Source organism: Triticum urartu, chromosome 2 (assembly GCF_003073215.2).
Source record: "Triticum urartu cultivar G1812 chromosome 2, Tu2.1, whole genome shotgun sequence".
Taxonomy (NCBI): Eukaryota; Viridiplantae; Streptophyta; class Magnoliopsida; order Poales; family Poaceae; genus Triticum; species Triticum urartu.
The window spans coordinates 167958169-167975344 of NC_053023.1; positions in this window are offsets into that span (position 1 = coordinate 167958169).

Below are 17176 nucleotides of genomic sequence, written 5' to 3' on the forward strand. Positions count from 1 at the left end.
CGTGGGATGCAGTCACCATGATCTAGCCAGAATGCACCCCAAGCTCTTGGCGTTGTCTCGTTCGATCCGTCGCCCCCGCGCATAATGGTGATATAATCAAAGAGTTGATCACGGGCGAGTGAGCTGAAGTACTAGGGTTAGATGAGGCAACTTGCATGATTGATGGGCCGGTTTGACTATGTTACAGATCGGACCAGCACGTGGTAAAGAAGACTTGCAAACCTGGAAAGACGTCGGGGGAACAGATTGAAACTAGGTATTGGATACCGGGGAAGATCGTCGAGCTCCTCGGGCAGTACGATACCGACTTAGACGAAGGGAATTGTATTATGCCGGGTGTGGAATTGTTAACAAAATGGTTCTTCCTTGCTTGAGCAGCGTCTCTTATGCGGCCGTCCCGTCCCCGACGGGTCATCCCATTCCCTGGTCGCGCCCTGGAATGATTCATCGGTTGTGGAACAATGTTTGGTGACGAGCCAATAATGATGGTATCATGGATCCCGCTGTTGGTAGCTTTGACCCGCCGCGACGTGGGGAGCACGTGGGTTCTTCGTCGGGCGCTGCGTCATGTCTGAATGTCTCAGTAAACGGCCGAACCGTTCTTCTGAAGTGGGAGTCGTCTCGGTCATGTCTGCGTGTCTCCCGAACCCGTAGGGTCTACACACTTAAGGTTCGGTGACGCTGGGGTTATAGAGATATTAGTATGCGGTAACCCGAAAGTTGTTCGGAGTCCCGGATGAGATCCCGGACGTCACGAGGAGTTTCGGAATGGTCCGGAGGTAAAGATTTATATATGGGAAGTCTTGTTTTGGTCGCCGGAAAAGTTTCGCGCATTATCGGTATTGTACTAGGAGTGCCGAAAGGGGTCCGGGGGTCCACCAAGGGGGTCCACCTGCCCCGGGGGGCCACATGGGCTGTAGGGGTGTGCGCCTTGGCCTATATGGGCCAAGGGCACCAGCCCCAAGAGGCCCATGCGCCAAGAGATAAGGAAAGGAAGAGTCCTAAAGGGGGAATGCACCTCCTAGGTGCCTTGGGGAGGATGTACTCCTCCCTGGCCGCACCCTTCCTTGGAGGGAGGGCCAGGACTGCGCCCCCCCCCTCTCCCTTGGCCCTATATATAGTGGGGGGAAGGGAGGGCAGCCTCACCTAAGCCCTGGCGCCTCCCTCTCCCTCCCATGACACATCTCCCTCCTCCCGCAGCGCTTGGCGAAGCCCTGTTGGAATCCCGCTACTTCCACCACCACGCCGTCGTGCTGCTGGATCTCCATCAACCTCTCCTCCCCCATTGCTGGATCAAGAAGGAGGAGACGTCGCTGCTTCGTATGTGTGTTGAACGCGGAGGTGCCGTCCGTTCGGCGCTAGGATCATCGGTGATTTGGATCACGACGAGTACGACTCCATCAACCCCATTCTCTTGAACGCTTTCACGCGCGATCTACAAGGGTATGTAGATCCACTCCTCCCTCATTGCTAGATGACTCCATAGATTGATCTTGGTGACACGTAGGAAAATTTTGAATTATTGCTACGTTCCCCAATAGTGGCATCATGAGCTAGGTCTATTGCGTAGATTCTATGCATGAGTAGAACACAAAGTAGTTGTGGGTGTTGATTTTGTTCAATATGCTTACCGTTACTAGTCCAATCTTGATTCGGCGGCATTGTGGGATGAAGCGGCCCGGACCAACCTTACACGTACGCTTACGTGAGACCGGTTCCACCGACTGACATGCACTAGTTGCATAAGGTGGCTGGCGGGTGTCTGTCTCTCCCACTTTAGTCGGATTGGATTCGATGAAAAGGGTCCTTATGAAGGGTAAATAGCAATTGGCATATCACGTTGTGGTCTTTGCGTAGGTAAGAAACGTTCTTGCTAGAAACCCATAGCAACCACGTAAAACATGCAAACAACAATTAGAGGACGTCTAACTTGTTTTTGCAGGGTATGCTATGTGATGTGATATGGCCAAGAAGAATGTGATGAATGATATGTGATGTATGAGATTGATCATGTTCTTGTAATAGGAATCACGACTTGCATGTCGATGAGTATGACAACCGGCAGGAGCCATAGGAGTTGTCTTAATTTATTTATGACCTGCGTGTCAACATAAACGTCATGTAATTACTTTACTTTATTGCAAACCGTTAGCTGTAGAAGTAGAAGTAATAGTTGGCGAGACAACTTCATGAAGACACGATGATGGAGATCATGATGATGGAGATCATGGTGTCATGCCGGTGATGATGATGATCATGGAGCCCTGAAGATGAAGATCAAAAGGAGAGATATGATATTGGCCATATCATGTCACTATTTGATTGCATGTGATGTTTATCATGTTTATACATCTTATTTGCTTAGAACGACGGTAGTAAATAAGATGATCCCTCACTAAAATCTCAAGAAGGTGTTCCCCCTAACTGTGCACCGTTGCGAAAGTTCGTCGTTTCGAAGCACCACGTGATGATCGGGTGTGATAGATTCTTACGTTCGAATACAACGGGTGTTGACGAGCCTAGCATGTACAGACATGGCCTCGGAACACATGTGAAACACTTAGGTTAACTTGACGAGCCTAGCATGTACAGACATGGCCTCGGAACACAAGAGACCGAAAGGTCGAGCATGAGTCCTATGGTAGATACGATCAACATGAAGATGTTCACCGATGTTGACTAGTCCGTCTCACGTGATGATCGGACACGGCCTAGTTGACTCGGATCATGTAATCACTTAGATGACTGGAGGGATGTCTATCTGAGTGGGAGTTCATAAGATGAACTTAATTATCCTGAACATAGTCAAAAGGTCTTCGCAAATTATGTCGAAGCTCGCGCTTTAGTTCCACTGTTTAGATATGTTCCTAGAGAAAATTTAGTTGAAAGTTGGTAGTAGCAATTATGCGGACTAGGTCCGTAAACTGAGGATTGTCCTCATTGCTTCATAGAAGGCTTATGTCCTTAATGCACCGCTCAGTGTGCTGAACCTTGAACGTCGTCTGTGGATGTTGCGAACATCTGACATACACATTTTGATAACTACGTGATAGTTCAGTTAAACGGTTTAGAATTGAGGCACCGAAGACGGTTTTGAAACGTCGTGAAACATATGAGATGTTTCGAGGGCTGAAATTGGGATTTCAGGCTCGTGCCCACGTCAAGAGGTATAAGACCTCCGACGATTTTCTTAGCCCACAAACTAAGGGAGAAAAGCTCAATTGTTGAGCTTGTGCTCAGATTGTCTGAGTACAACAATCATTTGAATCGAGTGGGAGTTGATCTTCCAGATGAGATATTGATGTTTCTCTGAAGTCATTACCACCAAGCTGCTAGAGCTTCGTGATGAACTATAATGTATCAGGGACATATATGATGATCCTTGAGATATTCGCGATGTTTGACACCACAAAAGTAGAAATCTAGAAGGAGCATCAATTGTTGATGGTTGTTGAAACCACTAGTTTCAAGAAGGGCAAGGGCAAAATGGGATGCTTCACGAAACGGCAAATCAGCTGCTGCTCTAGTGAAGAAACCCAAGGTTGAACCCAAACCCGAGACTAAGTGCTTCTGTAATAAGGGGAACAGCCACTGGAGCAGAATTACCCTAGATACTTGGTAGATGAGAAGGCTGTCGATAGAAGTATATTGGATATACATTATGTTAATGTGTACTTTACTAGTACTCCTAGTAGCACCAGGGTATTAGATACCGGTTCGGTTGCTAAGTGTTAGTAACTCGAAATAAAAGCTACGGAATAAACGGAGACTAGCTAAAGGTGAGATGACGATATGTGTTGGAAGTATTTCCAAGGTTGATCAAATATCGTACGCTCCCTCTACCATCGAGATTGGTATTAAAACCTAAAAAATTGTTATTTGGTGTTTGCGTTGAGCATAGTGTCGGGTGGTAGGTGCGACATATGCCAACGGGTGGCTTATCATTGTGGGAGCCAGTAAGACATCGCCGGTGCCTGGAAACGGGATAAGGTGAAGACATGCACGCCGGTGGATCTTACCCAGCTTCGGGGCTCTCCGTGGAGATAACACCCCTACTGCTGCTCTGCGGGGTCTCCGCATGTTCACTAGATGAATCAAGTAGCTACACAACGCTCCTTGAGCTGTTGGGTGGGAGGAGGAAGAAGGGCACGGCTAGCCTGCTTCTTCTCCTTGTGTGGTGTCTAGGACTAGCAAGGGGTCGAACCCTTTTCATGGGTGCTCCGGGGGGTTTATATAGGCCTACCCCCCGGGGATACAATGGTAATCCGACTAGGCGCGGGGCCCAACCGTCTGTGACTGCGCTCGCCGGCTTCTGCGCCGGCTGCTGGGGCCCGCCGACTGGTGGGTCCCGCCGGCTGCCGCCCCTTGGTCGACAGGCAGGCCCCACTATCCAGGGCCTGGTCGGCGGCTGGTTACTGTAGCTCCATCTTGTTGACGTGAGCTTCATCGTGGTAAGCGCGGCTACAGTACCGCCGCCTGTCTGGCGATCGCTGTAGCCTCACCGCGTCTTGTCTCCTTAATGGGGCGTCTTCTTCGAAGGAGGCGGCAAGCCGGCTGCGGGGAGCCGGCTCTGCCTTGGGCCGACTGGTTGGAGGTGTGGCCGCCTTCGGGCGTCTCTCTGCTCAAAGGGGCCCACCGTCTGTGGGCCACGCTGGCGGCCCGTCGTGGGTGATGCCAGGGTCAACATGGCAACAGTGCCGCCGGACGGGTCATGCCTACCCCGTACGGCGCACTGTGCCAGGCGTGCTCCGGGATTCGGGGGTGGCAGGCTTTACTGTAGCCACGCCCCGTCGCACCGCCGTTAGGTGGGTGCAAACTTTTGTGGGTACGGTCTGGACCGCTTTATGGGGAGCCGGCTTCTTGGAGTCGGCCTTCTCACGAGGGCTAAAGTCGGACCGCCTTCCGAAAGCCGGCCTGGGTGGCAGCCAACAAGGGGAAGGCGGCCCCATGCCTTGGATTCTTGAGAGCCGGGCGGGCTCGCAACTTTTTTCAGAAGGGCCAGGGGAAGCCGGCTAGGCTACCCATGGCTATTTACTCCGACAGTAGTCCCCGAAGCTGATCGAGCTCCGAGGCGAGCAGGGGGACGAGAAGCTTGGTCAGCTTCCCATCCTGAAGAGCCAGCTTAGCGGGCGTATGCCGACTTCAGAGAGCCCCGCGTCTTGTAGGCGGGAGGAGGGGGGACCTGCGTGCTGACTACGGGCCCTCCCGCGGCCACGTGGCGGTGAGATCCTGCGAGCGCATGCGCGCGACGGGACGCCGCCGCAGGCCCGGGCCCGCCACTCGCGAGCCTTGGTCCGGGCACGGATCTTCCGTGGCCCACAGGGGCCGCTCGCCTTCTCGAGGCAGTTTGGTTTCGCCGTTAAGGCTCAATAATCACGGGACGTGGGGAGTGGGCACGATCGATCCCCACGCTTCCCCACGCCGCGCCTCCTCGGCTCCGCCACGTGAGCCTATAAGTAGAGGGAGGAGGGAGAGCGACAGAGGTTCGCACGCTCTCGCCCGCTCTGCCCCTCCTAACCCTCGTTTCTTCCTCTCGCTGCTGTCGCAGCTTCCCGTCTCAGTGCCGCCGCGTCTCTACACCGCCTCGCTCCCATGGCGTTGTCAAGCTCGTGGGACGGCTCCAACGTCCATGAAGACCATGTGGATTTCCTCCGCCAGACTCGGCGCCTGCCCGGCGCCGACCTCGTACAGGTCCGCCTGGCGCCGGAGAAGGAGATCTCACCGGCACCGGAGGAGGGCGAGCGGGTCGTCTTCCGCTCGCACTGCCTGCGCGGCTTCGGCCTTCCGGCAAGTGGATTTCTGCGCTCTTTCCTGGAGTTCTACAACCTCCAGCTGCATCACCTCACGCCCAATGCGGTGATGCTGCTGTTGGCCTTCGTCTCCCTCTGCGAAGGCTTCTTGGGGCTGCTCCCCACGCTGGAGCTCTGGGGAGAGTTCTTCCAGAGCAAGCTCGGCACAGTCGTCGCCGGCGTGCCCGCCCCCTGCGGGGCCTTCATCGCCATGAGGAGGGCGAGCGAGAACAACCCATTCCCGCCCATCCCCCTGATCCAGTCGGTGAAGGTCTGGCAGAGATCATATTTCTACGTGAAGAACGTCGCCGAGCAAGGAGACTACATCAACCTGCCGGCTTACGTAGCCGGCCCGCCGGCTGGGAGGCAGCCCTCGTGGAGTTTCCGGTCCCGGTCATTGTTTCCGGCCGGGAACGCTGCCATCTCCCGGCTTCGGGTGATGATCCAGTTGGAAGGCCTGCGCGGGGCCGACTTGGTGGCCGCCTTCGTGGAGCGCCGGACCGTTCCTCTCCAAAGCCGGCCCCATATGATGTGTCAGATGAGCGGCCGCTTCGACCCAAGCCGGCTGAGCACATGGGAAATGCCCCATGCGGAGGTGGCGCTCATGGTTAACTACATCGCCAACTGCAAGCTCGCCGGGGACTGGCAATACGGCAAGGTGCCGTATTCTCGCGCCAATCCTCCGCCCGTGGTAAGCTCCTCTCTCTATCTTCTTTTTGTCGTCAGCCGGCTTCATGACGGCCGGCTTCTGACCAGTCGGTTCTTTTGAGCAGAACCCTCTTCTTGCGCCGCCGGCCGGGGCGGCAGGGATTGAATGCCAGTATGCCCCCGAACGCACGGTGGACGACGTTGACGACCCGGACTTGGGGGCGGCCGCCATGGAAGACGCCGTGGTGGGGGACAGCGCCGAGCCCGGAGGCTCAAGGTTCACCGCGAGCTTCGAGGACTGGCCGGACGATTTCGAAGCCGAAGTCGCCCCGCGTCGCCAGCCGGCGGCCGACCATCAGGGCGCGGGCTCGTCTATCGCGCCGGCGACCGGCGGCGGCGCACAGAAGCGCCGGGCCGCTTCAGGCCTCTTTGGCAGTCGGCCGAAGAAGTCCAAAGCCTCCACCGCGGCGACCAAGCGAGATGAGGCGGCTGCGAAAGCGGCCCGCTTCCGCAAGGCGGTGAAGCAGCCTCCGGCGGTCTCAGCGTAAGTCTTCGATTGCCTTGCCGCATGCTTGTCATCATTCTCTTTCTCTTCGAATATTCTTCTTAACTTTTTCTCGCTTGCTGGACAGGGCGCCGCTTTCCCTTGAGCGGGGTCCGGGCGGCTCCGTCGTGGGGCCGGCTGGAGGGTCTTCGAGCTCCCGCCGCGTGGACCCCCGCGCTGATCTCAGGGAGGCCATAGAGCGGAACGCCCGCGAAGCGCGGGAGGAGCGCGAGGCGGCGGAGAAGGCGGCCGCCTAGGCGGCGAGGGAGAAGGCCGACGCGGCAGCCAAGGCCCAGGCGGAGGTGGCTACCGCGGAGACGGAGGCGGAAAGCTCGCGCAACCAGCCTCCGCTGCTCGCCATTCCTCTCCGAGCCGTAGCCCCCGACACCCCATTGCCCTTGGCGGAGGAGATCGTCCAAGACCTGCCGCTGATGGAGAGGGGGGAGGACCCCGTGGCCTTTGCGGGGAGAGCGCCGCCAGCGGCGCCAACCAGAGCGGGCCAAGGCGGCCAATCGTCAGCGGCGCCAGAGGGGCCGACCGGAGGTGAGCCGGAGAACAGAGCCGGCCTCGAGGTGCAGCCGGCGGTGAGCCGGCGCGCAGGGGGAGGCACCGCTCTGCCAGAGTTGCGCCGAGTTGCGGGCGCAGGCCAGTCGGCGGAAGATCTGGAGGCGGCTAGCACCGCCACGTCCGAGTGGACTCCCAACGGGGGGACTGGCGAGCTGGATGTGGCGGCTCAAGGGGTCCGGAGCCGGCTGCAAGCTCAGGCCGCCCTGCTGCAACAGTTCACCCAGGAGTTCTTATCAACGCGAGCCACTATTCGGGTGAGTCCTTCGTTCTTGGCTGCTTTGCTTTCTTAATTTCTTCCGTGGGGGTGCGTCAGCGCACCCACTGGGTGTAGTCCCCGAGATTCGGGCCGACTGCTGCGCAGTCGGGTCGGATCTTTCTCGACGGCTACCTTACTTTGCTTTTTTCTGAACTTTCAGGAATACCACAACCTTCGTGCTGCCGCCTTCAACCCCCAGGCTCGGGAGTTGAGCCGGAGGACCGACGACCTGGCCGACAACCAAAGTAAGTACTCGATCTTGTCTGTCTCCTGTGGGGGCGTGTCAGCGCACCCATTGGGTGTAGTCCCCGAGATTCGGGCCGACTGCTGCGCAGTCGGGTCGGATCTTTCTTGATGACTCTTTCCTTATTGGTTTTTCTTTTTCTTTGTCTTCAGGAGCCAACGCTGACTTGAGGAAGGAGCTCGGCGAAGCGAAGGCCGCCCTTCATACCAAGGAGGCCGAGTGCGCCGCCTTGGTCCAGGAACGGGATCGCCTAGCCAAGAAGCTAGCCGACCAAGAGGAGAGCCACAAAACGGCCCTGCAGGCGGCGCAGGAAAGCGAAGCCGCCTTGAAGGCGGAGTATGAGACCGAGGCGGCGAGCTGGTCTGAGACCCGGCGAGCCCTGGACGAAGGCTTCGGCCGGATCGAGGACTTGATCGACGGTAAGTCGCCTTCTTAGCCCTTCTCCTGCCCCTTGCCGCCTGGGTTTTGGCTTATCCTGAGCTGCTGCTTGTTGTTTCTTGTAGATTACTTCCCGGGCTACTCCGCCTTCGCCTCCCAAAGCATTGAGGCCCATCGCGAGGCGCGTCGTCAGGCGGGGGCCAACATCGCGCCGGATGCGAACCGGACGCTCGAGGAGCAGCTCTTGGCTGTCCAGGCGCGGTTGCAGCTGGCTCATCGGATGCTTCGTCGGCTCCAACATGCCGAGGCGCAAGTGCTGGCCGCCCTCTGGCCCGGCGAGACGATCCCCCGCACCCCAAGCCGAACTGCCGACTGGCTGGAGGTCGCAGTTGGTCGCTTTGAGGCTTGGAAGGTGTCGGCGGCCCGCCTCGGCGCCGGGCGGGCGTTGGAGTTCGTTCGGGCTTGGTACCCAGGGCTGAGCCTGGACCAGCTGCGCACTTGACGGATGGAGGCCGACGCGGAGCTGGAAGAGGTGAGGCTAGCTATCGCCCAGCGAGCTTCGACGATCGCCGAGTGCACCAACATCAGCGTTTTCGCACCCGAAATCGATGATGACGGTGTTGCTCAGCCGGAGGAGTGGTTCGGGCTGAACCCGGCGGTGGGCGAGGACTCGGCGGAGGAGATTGCCTCCAGCGACGAAGGCGAGGATGACGAAGAGGATGGCGAAGACGTCGAGCCGGCTGGTGAACAACCGGCCGACCTCAGGCCGACCGTGCCTCCAGCAATGAGGCGCGTGGAAGCGCGCCCTCTGCGGGAGGCGGCGACCAAGCCGAAGTTCGTCAGCCGGCCGCTCCTTCAGCCGGCACGACCGTCTCCGCCAACCAGTCTGGCTCATCGGCCGCTCCGCCAGCTTGACCTGCCGTCTTTATCTTTCCTGCTTTGTTGTCTTTGAACAATCTTTGTTAAGTTTTCGCAGTTCCACCCACTGGGGGTGTATCCAAACTATGTTGAATGTTGGCCTCTTGGAGGTCTTTTTATGTAAATATTATCATGTGCATGTTTGGTTTCCACTCGCGTATGCTTTTTTATCCTTAGGCTTTTTCCTTTGCCGCCTTCCCTCTTTGGGGAGGCAAGTACTTGAGCTCTCTTGGATTGAAGTGAAGTGAATGGAAACCGGCCGGCCGGCTACTCTGGTAGCCGGTCGGCGGTGGGAGAAAACCCGGCTTTTGTTATATTAGTCCGTTAGTCCCTAGCCGTTTTTCGTGTGGGCGCCCGTTCCTGCCTTTAACTCTTGCCAGCCGGACAGCCGGTTCTTCGAACTACGACTTTTGGCAAGAGAAGGCTTGGGAGCCAGCACACTACTTGTCTGACTGCGGGTAGGATTTCTAACATAACTCCAGTCGGCCAGTCCCCGAGCCGACTAGTCGAACTCGGTGCCGGACGGAATAAGTAAATGACACGACACGGTCATAAGCATGATACTCTTCATTCATAAATAAGGGATGGCAGTCCCCGAGCCCTCCTCGGGGGGCCTATTGTCTTGTACTTAATACAAAAATTAGCGTGATACATACTGCCTTTCAACTGTAAAACCTTCGATGGAGGTTGGCGTTCCATGGCCGTTCCGACTCCTTGCCGGAGTCGTCTCTCTTGCGTGCCTTCGGCTTCTGTGCATCGATCAGGTAGTAGGAGTCGTTGCCTAGAGCTCTGCTGATGACGAAGGGGCCTTCCCAAGGGGCTGAGAGCTTGTGCTGGCTGGCTGTTCGCTGGATCAGCCGGAGCACAAGATCACCCTCTTGGAAAGATCTTGGCCTGACCTTCCGGTTGTGGTAGCGGCGCAAACCCTGCTGGTAGATGGCAGACCGGCTGAGGGCTAACAGCCGGCTTTCTTCCAGCAGGTCGACGCCGTCTTCTCGTGCTTCCTTGGCCTCCGCTTCCGTGTACATGGTTACTCGAGGCGAGTCGAATTCGATGTCAGTTGGGATGACCGCCTCGGCACCATACACAAGGAAGAAAGGGGTGAAGCCGGTTGACTTGTTTGGTGTAGTGCGCAGACTCCAGAGGACAGCCGACAGCTCATCGAGCCAACAGCCGGCTGAGCGCTCCAGAGGTACAACCAGTCGGGGCTTGATGCCGGAGAGGATGAGGACGTTGGCTCGCTCGACCTGGCCGTTTGACTGCGGGTGGGCGACGGATGCTAAGTCCAGCCGGATACCTTGGGCTGCGCAGAAACGTGCCAAGGCTCCTTTGGCAAAATTCATGCCATTGTCGGTGATGATGCTGTGTGGCACGCCGTACCGTGCTGTTATGTCTGCGATGAATGTCATAGCAGTCGGCCCATTCAGCTTCTTGATCGGCTTTGCCTCAATCCACTTGGTGAATTTGTCCACGGCGACGAGCAAATGCGTCATGCCGCCGCGCGCCGTCTTGAATGGGCCCACCATGTCCAGTCCCCAAACGGCAAAGGGCCAAGTGAGGGGAATGGTCTTGAGTGCCGAGGCCGGCATGTGTTGCTTGGAGCTGAAGAGTTGGCACCCCTTGCAATGTTTAACTAATTCTTTGGCATCATCCAAAGCAGTCGGCCAGAAGAAACCATGGTGGAAGGCTTTGGCGACAAGTGATCTTGAGGCTGCATGGTGGCCGCATTCTCCTTGGTGAATGTCTCTGAGGATTGCAATGCCTTTCTCTTGCTCGACGCACCGTTGGAGGACTCCAGTGACACTGCACTTGACGAGCTCTCTGTTGACGATTGTGTATGCTCCGGCTCGACGTTGGACTTGTCTTGCTTCTGTTTCGTTAGCCAGCAGGTCTTGGTTTACTAGGAAGTTGAGGATGGACTGAGCCCATGATGGAGCCGCGACTTCTTCTACTGCCAATGTGGTTACTGCCACCAGGGTGGGCGGGCTGGGTGGTGAGGTGCTGGAGTCGGCCGCTGGCTGTTGTGTTGGTGCAGTCCCCGGGCTGGCTACCGCAGTCCCCAAGCCGGCTGCCGAAGTCCCCGAGCCGGCTGCGGAAGTCCCCGAGCCGGCTACCGAAGTCCCCGAGCCGGCTACGGGAGTCTTGGGGCGCCTACTTGGTTCTTCGAGCCGGACCCGGCCGCATCGGGGTCAGGCGGCACGAAGATGGAATCGGACTCTGGAGACGGCTTGATAGATGGCTTGAGGAGGCATTGGAGAGCGACGCCGGTTGGAATTGCTTGCCGAGTGGAGCCTATTCGAGCCAGGGCATCGGCTGGCTCGTTGTCGGCTCGCGGTACGTGGAGGAACTCGCATCCTTCAAAGTATCCGCTGAGTTGTTGGAACAGGATGCGGTAGCTCGCCATATTCGCGTCCTTGGCGTCCCAGTCGCCGGATGATTGTTGGACCACCAGGTCCGAGTCGCCATAACATAGGATCCGGCGAATGCCAAGTTCTTTGGCAAGCCGGAGCCCGTGTATGAGCGCCTCGTACTCGGCCACATTGTTGGAGGTGGCAAAGTGGATCTGTAGCGTGTATCTGATCTTGTCGCCTTTCGGAGAGGTAAGGACGACGCCGGCTCCCAAGCCGGTGCGCATCTTGGACCCGTCAAAGTGCATGCGCCAATGGGTGGAGTCGGGAGCCGGCGGCAGGTACTGGGTCTCGGCCCAGTCGACGAGGAAGTCGGCCAGTGCTTGGGACTTGATGGCAGTGCGGGGCTGGTAGAAGATCGTGTAGGGGGCCAGCTCGATGGCCCATTTCGCCACCCGGCCGGATGCGTCCCGGCTGCCTATGATCTCGGCTAGCGGGGCAGTGCATACGACCGTGATGTGATGCTCTTGAAAGTAGGGCTTCAGCTTCTTGGTGGTGAAGTACACGCCGTAACACATCTTCTGGTAGTGCGGGTAGTTCTGCTTTGAGGCGGACATCACCTCGCTCAAATAATACACCGGCCTCTGGACCGGTTGGGCTCGGCCTTCTTCTGGGCGTTGGACTACGATGACGGTGCTGACCACCCGACTGGTTGCGGCGATGTAGAGGAGCATGGGCTCTTTCTCAGTCGGCGCCGCGAGGACAGGCGGCGTGGCCAGCATCTTCTTCAGCTCGTGAAAAGCTTGGTCGGCCTGGTCGTTCCACTCGAAGTGAGTGCTCTTCTTCATGAGGCGGTAGAAGGGGAGAGCTTTCTCTCCGAGCCGGCTGATGAAGCGGTTCAAGGAGTCTAAGCACCCGGTGAACTTCTGAATGTCTCGAAGCTTGGTGGGGATCGCCATTCTCTCGATGGCCTTGATCTTCATCGGGTTGCATTCGATGCCGCGTTCGGAGACCAGGAAGCCTAGGAGCTGGCCGGATGGCACTCCGAACACGCATTTCTCGGGGTTGAGCTTGATTTGGAACCGGCGTAAGTTCTCAAACGTTTCCTTGAGGTTTCCCAGCAAGGTGTCGCGCTTCTCCGTCTTCACCACGATGTCGTCCACGTAAACGTGAGCGTTTCTGCTGAGTTGCTTGAGGAGGCACTTCTGCATGCAACGCTGAAAAGTGGCACCCCCATTTCTCAAGCCGAATGTCATAGTTAGGTAGCAGAAGGCTCCAAATGGCGTGATGAAGGCGGTCTTCAGGCGGTCGTCCGGATCTAGCTTTATCTGATGATATCCGGAGTAAGCATCCAAAAAACTAAACAGCTCGCATCCGGCTGTGGAGTCTATCACTTGGTCAATCCTTGGCAGAGCAAAAGGATCTTTGGGGCAGGCCTTGTTGAGGCTCGTGTAGTCTATACACATGCGCCACTTGTTGTTCTTCTTTAGCACAAGGACCGGGTTGGCGAGCCACTCTGGAAAGAAAACTTCCATGATGAAGCCGGCCGCCAAGAGCCGGGCTATCTCCTCCCCTACAATCCTGCGTTTCTCCTCCGACAGTCGGCGAAGGGGTTGTCTGACTGGCTTTGCGTCTTCTCGAACGTGTAGTTTGTGCTCGGCGAATTTCCTCGGAACACCCGGCATGTCCTTGGGGGACCATGCAAAGATGTCCCGATTCTCACGGAGGAAATCGGCGAGCTCGCCTTCCTATTTGCCGTTCAGGTTTGCCCCGATGACGGCAAACCTCTCTGGATGCTCGGGGTCAAGAGGTATCTTCTTCGTCTCCTTGGCCGGCTGGAAAGATCCTTGAGTATCATGCTCCTTGGGGTCGGGGGACACGGCCGACTGTTTGCCGGCTATGGCCACGACTCGGTCCAACATCTTCTTTTCTTCGGCAATCACAAGGGACTCGGCCAGCCGGCTGCTGGCCGCCGCGCACTCAGAGGACTTCTTGTAATCGCCGGCTACGGTGATGACGCCTTTGGTGCTTGGTATTTTCATCTTGAGGTATGCATAGTGGGGAACTGCCATGAATTTGGCTAAGGCAGGTCGGCCAAGCAACGCATGGTAAGGGCTTTCCAGGTCCACCACTTCAAACCAGATCGCTTCCCGGCAGAAATGCTCCTTGTCCCCAAAAAGCATATCAATCTTGATCTTGCCAATGGGGGCGCAGGACAGGCGGGTACGATGCCATGGAACACTGTTCGAGTAGGCACGAGCTGCTTCGTCTTGACATTTAGCTTCTCCAGGGTGTCACGGTACAGGATGTTGATGCTGCTCCCGCCGTCTATCAACACACGGGAGAAGCGGGCGGCGCGTCTGTCCGTTGCAAGGGTGCCTTCCAGGACCAAAGCATAAGAGCCGGGAGACGGCATCGCCTCCGGATGGTCGGCCCGGCTCCAGCTGATGGGCTTTTCTGACCAATGCATGTGTCCGGCGGGGTTGGCAGTGACCACGCTAACTTCCTGGCGCTCTTGGCGTTTGCTGCGCCGGTCTTCGGGCTGGCTTGTAAAGACGATGTAGGTTGCTTGCTCATCAGGGAACTCGTCATGCACGGCTCCGACTGCGGGCCGAGCGGCCGGAGGCGGCGGAGGCGGAGGCGGCGGGCCGGCAGGCGGAGGCGGAGGCGGCGGGCCGGCAGGCGGAGGCGGCGCGAGCCCTTCGCCCTTAGAGATTCGGGTGAGCCAATGGCACTTCCGGGTCGTGTGGTTGGACGGCTTCGCGCCACTGTGGAACTTGCAAGGGGCGTCGAGAGTTTGCTCGTAGGAGAAGGCGGGCTGCCAAGCCGGCCTGCCGCCCTTGGGCTTCTTGGGCGCCGATCGCTCTTCAGGCGGCGCGTCTTCGACTGTGGCCACCTGCCGACTGGCGGGAGGCGGCGCGGGGCCCTTGCGCTTGTGGTCGTTCGAATGGGTGAGCCGGCCAGAATCCCCAGCCGGCGTCTTGGGCGCCGGGTTGAGTACCTTTCCGGACGCGTCTACCCGAAGCTCGGTCTTCATCGAGGAGTCGGCGGTGACGTACTTGTCCGCTATGTCCAGAAGCTCGTCGAGGGTAGCCGGCTCGTCGCAGAGGAGCTTGTGCTTGAGGAGGGTGCCTTCTCGGCATCCGGCTGTGAAGTATTCTATGGCTTGCACCTCGTGCACCCCTTCACAGGAGTTGCGGAGCTCGGCCCAACGCGTGAGGTAATCGCGAGTGGACTCGGCGGGGCCTTGTACGCACAAGGAGAGCTGTCTGGGCTTGGGAGCCCGCTTGTAGGTGCTGGTGAAGTTGCGGATGAAGGCTTCTGTGAAATCTAGCCAGCTGTTGATGTTGCGCGGCTTGAGGCTGTTGAGCCAGGTCCGCGCCGTGCCTTGCAGCATGAGGGGCACGTACTTCACGGCAACGCGTCGGTTGCCGTTGGCTATGCTAACCGCCATGGAGTAGTCGATCAACCAATCTTCCGGCTTCACGGAGCCGTTGTACTTGGGCATGTCTCTTGGGAGCGAGAACCCTTTGGGAAAGGGCTCGTCGCGGATGCGGAGGCCGAAACAAGGCGGGCCGACATCGTCTTCTTCTTCCAACTCCAGGGATCGCGCCAGGCGGTCGATCCGATGGCGGGCGTCGTTCTCGCCGATTCCTTCGTGGCGGCCTAGCCGGCCGCTGAGAGTCGGGTGCGCCACTGGCGGCGGGGCGGGATATCTCTCTCCGTGGGGCGGAGGCGGAGGCGGGTCGCCCCGCCATTCCATGGCTCGGGGATGACCGTCCGTGTCTCGCTCGATGGAGATCCGGGTCCGGCTGTGGCTGGCAGCCGGCTCCTTCTCGAGTCGCGCGCGGGTGTTGCTCGTAGTCGGCGTCCGGGACGTCGCGCCGTGTTCTCAACACGGGGGAGGGCTTTCCGCGCGGGCATCGGCTTCGTGTCGCTGCGCGGCTGCGTCAATCAATCGCTGGATGCGTCGGGTCATGTGGGGGAGGTCTTCGTCCTCCAGGCCGTCCAGCTCGTCTACAGCCGCCTGGGCGGCACGCAAGTTCTCGAGCGGAGTGGCATAGACCGGGCGGTTGACTCCCGGCGTGTCGGCGATGACGGCGCCGCGTTGCTTGACAAGGCCGGCCCAGCTTGGCCCGCCCGGGGCCGGCGTGCCGAAGGCGGCGCGGTCAGCTTCGCGCTGATAGGCCTCAGCGAGGCGTCTTACGGAAGCCAGCCTTCGGTCCTCTGCGAGGAGGGCGAGGCGGCGTGCCTCCAGTGCTTCGTCATCGGCATTAGCCGGGAGGGGAGCGGACAAGTCGTGGGCCGCCGCATGTGAGGCGTCGCGGGCGCTCTCGTCGGCCGGGCCGCCGTGGCCGACAACCATCACTTCGGTGGTGATAGCATCGCAGCCGTCGGCTCGAGGAAGCGGGTCATTGTAGATCGTGACGTTGGTGGGGAAGGTGTCGTAGGAGGCCGTGTCGGAGTCGACAGGCATCGGGTCGGTGGAGCCAACCGACTCCGGGTCCGCAGCGGGCTCGCTGGAGACATGCAGCTGGCCGAGAAGGTTGGCGAGGTGGTCGGTGCCCGCATCGGAGGCGAGCTCGTCGGAGATGAGAGTTTCGTCGAGGAGATCGGCGAGGCCGCTCACCGCGCAGATGCTGGTGACGCCTTGCAGCGCGTCGTGGCAAGCGCCATCGGGCGTGCCGGGCTGGCTACGCTCGCGGGGGAGGAATAAGGTTCCCGTCCAGAACAGGTCTCCGGACGACGGTGCACCTGGCCCCACGGTGGGCGCCAAATGTCGGGTGGTAGGTGCGACATATGCCAACGGGTGGCTTATCATTGTGGGAGCCAGTAAGACATCGCCGGTGCCTGGAAACGGGATAAGGCGAAGACATGCACGTCGGCGGATCTTACCCAGCTTCGGGGCTCTCTTTGGAGATAACACCCCTACTGCTGCTCTGCGGGGTCTCCGCATGTTCACTAGATGAATCAAGTAGCTACACAACGCTCCTTGAGCTGTTGGGTGGGAGGAGGAAGAAGGGCACGGCTAGCCTGCTTCTTCTCCTTGTGTGGTGTCTAGGACTAGCAAGGGGTCGAACCCTTTGCATGGGTGCTTCGGGGGGTTTATATAGGCCTGCCCCCCGGGGATACAATGGTAATCCGACTGGGTGCGGGGCCCAGCCGTCTGTGACTGCGCTCGCCGGCTTCTGCGCCGGCTGCTGGGGCCCGCCGACTGGTGGGTCCCGCCGGCTGCCGGCCCCTTGGTCGACAGGCAGGCCCCACTGTCCAGGGCCTGGTCGGCGGCTGGTTACTGTAGCTCCATCTTGTTGACGTGAGCTTCATCGTGGTAAGCGCGGCTATAGTACCGCCGCCTGTCTGGCGATCTATGTAGCCTCACCGCGTCTTGTCTCCTTAATGGGGCGTCTTCTTCGAAGGAGGCGGCAAGCCGGCTGCGGGGAGCCGGCTCTGTCTTGGGCCGACTGGTTGGAGGTGTGGCCGCCT